The sequence below is a fragment of the Aptenodytes forsteri genome, unplaced genomic scaffold, assembly GCF_000699145.1.
Source record: "Aptenodytes forsteri isolate BGI_AS27 unplaced genomic scaffold, ASM69914v1 Scaffold182, whole genome shotgun sequence".
Lineage (NCBI taxonomy): Eukaryota > Metazoa > Chordata > Aves > Sphenisciformes > Spheniscidae > Aptenodytes > Aptenodytes forsteri.
In genome coordinates this window covers 374,577-381,467 of record NW_008795932.1, presented here as the reverse complement: position 1 = coordinate 381,467, position 6,891 = coordinate 374,577, and positions in this window count along the sequence as shown.

Sequence of the window (6,891 nt, the reverse complement as noted above, 5' to 3'; positions counted from 1 at the left end):
AACATTGGACCAGGCTGCCCAGGGAAGTGGTGGAGTCCCCATCCCTGGAGGTATTTAAAAGATGTGTAGATGAGGCACTTAGGGACATGGTTTAGTGGGCATGGTGGTGTTGGGTTGACGGTTGGACGTGATGATCTTAGAGGTCTTTTCCAACCTCAATGATTCTATGATTCTATGATTCTATGATTCTGCTAGGAATTTTTGCACCTTTGCCTGTGTGACTTCCCGTGGTGCCACTCTCTGACCAGTTCTGTCAAAAAGGTCCAGGTCAGAAAACCCAGCAATTAAAATCATTGAGGCACAGTTAGCTGGAGGGAAGTTGATAACCACTTACACAACTTCAGTTGGAGCATGGCAGCACCTCTGATCTTTGAGTAACTTGTTTGTATTGTGTGTCTTTTTAATGTACGTGTGAGCATAGCTGAAAAACTTAGTCAAAAGCAATGTCAGCACCAGTGGGAAGTGACCATCTGCTGTCTTTAGAGAGAAATCTGTCTAACAAATATTATAGAAACTGCTTTTCCTTTTTCATATGTGTGCTGGACAACCTAAAACCCACAGAAACCAAATGTTCTTGAGTACTTATTCCTGGCAGGTAAGAAATGTGCTGTATTACTCAGATGATAAATGAATTTTTCAAAAACCTGACGTATATAATTACACATACAGACAAAACAATCAGCTGCATATTAGTTCAGAGTCATGCTGTAGACATGACATAAACTCCAAAAGCTACAGCAGTATATGCTCATGGATTTTCTCATGCACAATGAGAAAATTTTGTAACTTTGCTCTTCCAAATACTCCAAACCCTTGAAAAGTGCCCATGAATTGCAGCTGCCATCCACTGCAAGACTGTTTAAATTGATTTTCCCCTCCAAATCAAGTACCAACTTCATAGCCTGGACCATACTTACCAGGATGGGAAAGATGAAGTTAGGCACCAAATGATCATATCTTGTAAGAAAATAGTGCTATAATTTGCACTAAGGAAAAATTTCTGAACTCCTCTTGGGCCTGCAGCCCACTCCAGAACAGGAATTTCAGGCAGCAAGTAAATCATGGTTCATCCCTACCTCCAAAGACCCATTCTATCAAAATCTACTCATACCCTTTTTAAAATCAACATCTGCTGCATGCAGATGACATAGAGTAGTTTCCCTTGCCTTCATGAGTGACTTGCAACCCAAGAGCCAAAGTTCAAATGTTGCAGAAGAAAAAAAAACATTAATCAAAGAACAAAATGTGAGTCTCATTTTCTAATTAACATAAGGAGTCAGAGCAGGATCGACAAAAGCTTGAATACGAATATAAGAACTTAGGAAAAACCCGGTGTTAAGATTCCAGCCTTATCAATAACAAAGGGCTTCTCTGAACCATTCTTTTTTCCAGGAAGACCTTATTGCGGCCTTTCAATATATAAAGGGGGCTTATAAGGAAGACAGAGAGAGACTTTTTACCAGGGCCAGTAGTGACAGGACAAGGGGGAATGGTTTTAAACTGAAAGAGGATAGATTTAGATTGGAGATAAAGAAGAATTTTTTTACGATGAGGCTGGTGAAGCACTGGAACAGGTTGCCAGAGAAGTTGTGGATGCCCCATCATTGGAAGTGGTCAAGGTCAGGTTGGATGGGGCTTTGGGCAACCTGATCTAGTGAAAGATGTCCCTGCCCACGGCAGGGGGGTTGGACTAGATGATCTTTAAAGGTCCTTTCTAACCCAAACTGTTCTATGATGTTATGATTCTCCCAAAAAGACAGCAAATTCGCTAAAGAGAAGATATCTAAGATATTGAGTAATAACTTTGAAGTGTCAGCAGGGTTGCCGTGTCTAATATCAGGACAGCTTAGCTTTACATCAGGACCCAGTTCTGAGAAATGTTTTCTGGCTGTTTTCAGGGTTTTCCAAATAGGGTTGAGTTGACTCAGTTCCTGACCAGGTCAGGACCTTAACAAATAGGAGCTAGCAAAATCTCAACCTTTCTGTTCCAGAGAAAGGATGATCTATTTTTAGTGATTTTCCCTGCTAATAATTTATTACCTTTTCTTGTTATCTGTTAGGCTATGACCAAAGAAAAAGAATAGATGGTAAGTATCTAACTTTTCATTCATTTAATGGACATCACTATTTCTTAATTTCAATGAATGAAGTATTCAGGTTCCACAATATCTGAAATCTCCCCCACCCTGTATTCCACAGTATCTGAAATCTCCCCCACCCTGTGTTGGAATATTTTGAGGATGCAAATATTGCAGCATTAGGAATCAATGACATATTGCACTGACTGTTCCCTATAAGAGATTCTAATGATGGATCCCCAACAGGTTCTTCATTTAATTCATCCTGTTCTGAGGAGGAGGAATCATACACTCTGAGGCACTTTTAAAAATAAACTTCCAATATGCTGAAGCCTTAGTGCCTTTCCAAACTTTGAAATTAGTAAAACTGTGTGCAAAATAATGGCACTCATATCTACTCTAAAAGTCTTTTCTCACTTAAAATTAGTCAATAATTGCAGAGCATCAGATAAAATCACTACCTGTCCTTACTGACGCAGCTTCAAAACAAAGCCTTCAAACTTGCCAATTTGTGTTAATGAATCACAAGTGGAATCAGTGGGCCAGATTTGTAGCTGGTGGAGGTTTCAGTCATGCTTAGCTGATTTACACCTACTGAAGTTCTCTTCTCCATACCACAGATGGGTTACAAACTTTTCTGAACATGTCTGGGCTCTCTTCATTGCTATTAACACTTTCCCACACTACAAAGTGGGTGTCTGAACCCCAAAGTGGATCTCTGTGCTTTATTGCCCCTAATAGAAGGTAGTAGATGACTGTGACATTTGCTTGTTCCTGACAGTCTCCAGAGAATATATAAGGAACAGCATCTCTGGTCTTTTGGGATCCTCATTCTCAGCACGTGATATGTCAGTGTGTCATAATCATTGAATTGGCTTTCTTTTTTTTTCCTGCCTCTTCAGTTTTCTTTCCTCTGAGCCACCTTCCTCCGCTGCGGGGACTTTCCCCATCCAGAGACAAGAATTTAATCTCTTATCACAGGATGTGATCTGAATTGTGTTGGGTTTCAGCATATATTTTCATATATTTTCAGCTGGGTTTGGACTCTGCAAAGATTCCTAGAAGAAGGTGATAACAGTCGATGAGAATAGTTTAAGACCATATGTTGCTATAAAATTGAAGAATTAGACACAACCCGGCATACAACTGTGGTGCATGGTGTGCAGCCTTAAAACAAAACCTGCGGTATAGCCCAATCTTCTATACAATTTACATATGAAAGACAAATTAACAACACAATGAACATGGTTCCAAAGAGTCTGATTTATGACTATGATCACCTTTATAAATATCTCAGAGTCAAGCTGCAACTACTTTAGCATCCCCCAGGAAATACAGCCATTTAATTGTTGATTGTTAACTGTAACCGGCCTAATGGTCACTACATGGGGAGCTGTTCTCCTGAGGAAAGGGGAATTTTGGAAAAATCAGGCTTGTGATACCCATATGTATTGGAACAATGTGTCCAAAAGCTGTTGCGTTCACTAAGAGCTTTGTCTTCCTGAAGTGGAGCGGTACTATTTTTGGCCTGGAATCTGTGGGGTGCATCGCTAAGGAAAACAATAAGTGAAGTCTGGTTTCTGCTGTGTGAAGGGCGTGAGAGGGACTTTTCAGAAGTTAAGATACCATTTTAGTGTCGCTCCTCCAGATTTCTCCTCTGTCCTAGCTCAGCTGCAGCAGTCTATTCTGGTTGTGCAATGTATTTTTAACTGAACAGGTGTCTGACCAAAAACCCTGAGAAATAATTTTGAATCACTCTGTAGATCTTAATGGACTTTGCGCCACTCTATTTTAACAGTGAATAAATGTGTATGCAAATTGTTATTATTAACATCTAAAACAAATCTGTCGTCTTTTAATAAGTATTAAAAATCACTAAACTGTTTGCAGGTAGTCCTTCTGCTGTCTTCTGTTTGATTTAGAATCTATGATTCAATCAGGCATGAATCTTTTCTCATGTGTCTTGTTCGTGTTCTTCTCTTATAAATTCTGTGTTCTTCCTCCACTGCTCTTGCCCCCATTTAACAAGCCTGGAAATAGTTAGGTTGCCTAGAAAATTCAGTATCATTTCACACATTACCCTCTGTAGAGCTGAATCTATATTTTTTTTTTCTGCGGCTGTATCATTAACAGTAAAATATTTTGTATTTCTCCCTGTGTATATACAATATAGATATGCTCACCAGCTCTCTGCAGAGTTATAAAAAACCTCCACTTGCCCCTTGTGACCTTGTCACCACAAATTGCTTTTAGATTCTGTGCCATTTGAACAAACACAGCAATTCACTTTCATGTTCCTGCAAATGCTAAGGAAAAAAAAAAAAGAAAAAAGAAAAAAAAAGGTGCTACAGTATGCAGTATATGTCCTGGATCATTCTCACTTTGACACACACTTTTCCTCACCTCCATTTGAGGCTAAAGTTCAGGGAATTCATGCTACTGACGTGCAATGGTTTCTGTTCAATCGCACTGGCTTGGAAACATCTGTTCTGCTTGGACTCAGAGGATGAGCTGAGCTATGCTGTGCTTGGAGGAGGAGGACGTAGAAGGATTTGCTCTTAAGTGAAGTTATTTCAGTGAACTGGTAAATGAAGGGGCACTGGACTGAGCGGTTACACCACCAGACTGAAAGCAAGCCCACCAGTGTTTTAGCTTTATGTCCAGCCAACCGCTTGGCCATATTTGTAATATAGTATTAGGAAGTTTCATCCATACCAAGGTACCAAATGAGCTCCTTCTCCAGAGGACGATTGAGCTTGGGCTAAAGCAACCTTTTAGCAATGGTCTAAGGATTTTCAGGGTTCACAGCAGAAAGGTCTTGATGGCAAGCTTGGGCTGATGGTTATCTGATTGAGTTGGACTTTTCTCCCTATGCTGCTTTGGATCAGTCTGAGGACTCCCACGCTGCTCAGTAACATGGGTAAAGAGCTGACCGTGAGTCACTGGTGTGCTCTTGTGGTGATGGGGGCAAATGACATCTGGGGCAGCATTAGTGCAAGATTAACCACTAGATCCAGGGAAGCGATCAGTCACTTTTATTCACCACTTGTGAGGCCACATATGGAGTAGTATGTCTGGTTTGGGGCCCCACAATAAAAAAGAAGTATCAGCGATTTGTAATGACTCCAGCAGCAAGTAACCAAGATGGTCAGGGGATGGGCTGCATGAGGGGAGCTTAGACAGCTGGGTTTAGTCTTTCTGGGGACAAGAAGATGGTGGGCAGATCTAATTGCTGTCTTCAATTGTCTAATGGGTGATTATAGAGAGGATGGAGCCAGACTTCTCAGGGATGTACTATGAAAGGACTGGAGGTAACGGACAGAAGTGGTCACAGGAGAAATTTCTGTTTCATATAAGAGAAAAATTCTCCACAAAGTACATAGTCAAATATTGGAACAGAGGCCCAGAAGGTTGTGCTGCCGCTTTCCTTGGAGATTTTCAGAACTGAGCTAATGAGGCCCTGAGCGATCTGATGCATGAACTTAACCATGCTTTCAGTAGAGGACTGGTCCAGGGATGTCCAGAAGTCAGTGCAACTGAAATTATTTTATAATTCTGTATATTAGGAGAAATTAATACCTTTACTGAAAAGCACTGGCTATTGTGCAAAGTGGACTTCTTGATCAACCAGAGGTAGTAATCTCATAAATACTTGAAGCTGAAATGGCCATTCAAAAAATGTTTCTGTCCCCATTACATTTCACAGACAACTGAAATCAGTGGATAGAGTAGCCCCGGTTTCACAGGGGTTTTAGTGAGGTAAGGACTGAGAAGCCAGCATCACTTCATACAACAACCTGTGTCCTTCTGGGTTTCCTGCCTGTTCCTTGAATTTCCTTTGACATGCGGTATACTCACAGGCTCGTCTCCTGTAATTATAGGTTTTATGTAGACTCTGCTTTTACTCATCTACTGTAAACATATTTCAGAAATCATCAAAATCATATTCCAAACCCTCATTTTTTTCTTCTAAGTAAAATTTATGGGAACAATATTGTTTTAAACACTGTGTTCAAAAAATTTTTACTAAGAAGTCATTCTGAGTTTGGACTTTCATAGCCCATGATGTCAAGAGTTCTGACAGGAACATAATGCCTAAGTTAGGAAGAGAGGAGAATCCACATTTTGAGTTTTACACATAAAGGTGTAAAGACATGCAGATGTCATATATCCACACTTTTAGATACAGTTGCCAGATACCTTATGTATTTGCTTACAATGCTGAAACACACAGTCCATTTGAAAATGAGAAATTACTGGTGCCAGAAAGTTTATTTTATTTTACATTAAAAAAGTTTAGATGAAAGTGAGGAAAGAAAAGCTTGGGATTGCAAAAAAAAAGGTGATTCCCACTCTCTTACTGTTACCAGATCTGGACAGCTACAAACCAGGCCAGCTATGGGGAAAGTGGACATGGACCTGTATTTCTGGCAGTGGAGTCCTGTGTCAATGGTGTGGTTTCCCTTCACAGCTCTGCTCTACATTGACTTGGATTTCTTTTTGGTTTTCCCTGTATTTTTAGGACTATCTCTTCATTGGTTGAAAAAGTGTAGTATAGAGCCCTTAAATTGGCAGGGTCTGTTTAAGCTCCATGACTGGCTTTAATTAATGCATTAATTAGTCTGCTAGAGAGGAACGATTTAATAGCAGAAATGCTTCTCCATGCTCTTGCAGCCACACTAGTATCTATGCAAACTTTGCTGCTCTGCATGGACGTTGCAGACTGGATGGTTCAGGGATCGACACTGTCGTCCACTGTCTAGTGAAGACAAAGCATTAGTTCCTCATCTAGAAAAAATGTGATGATGTTTCT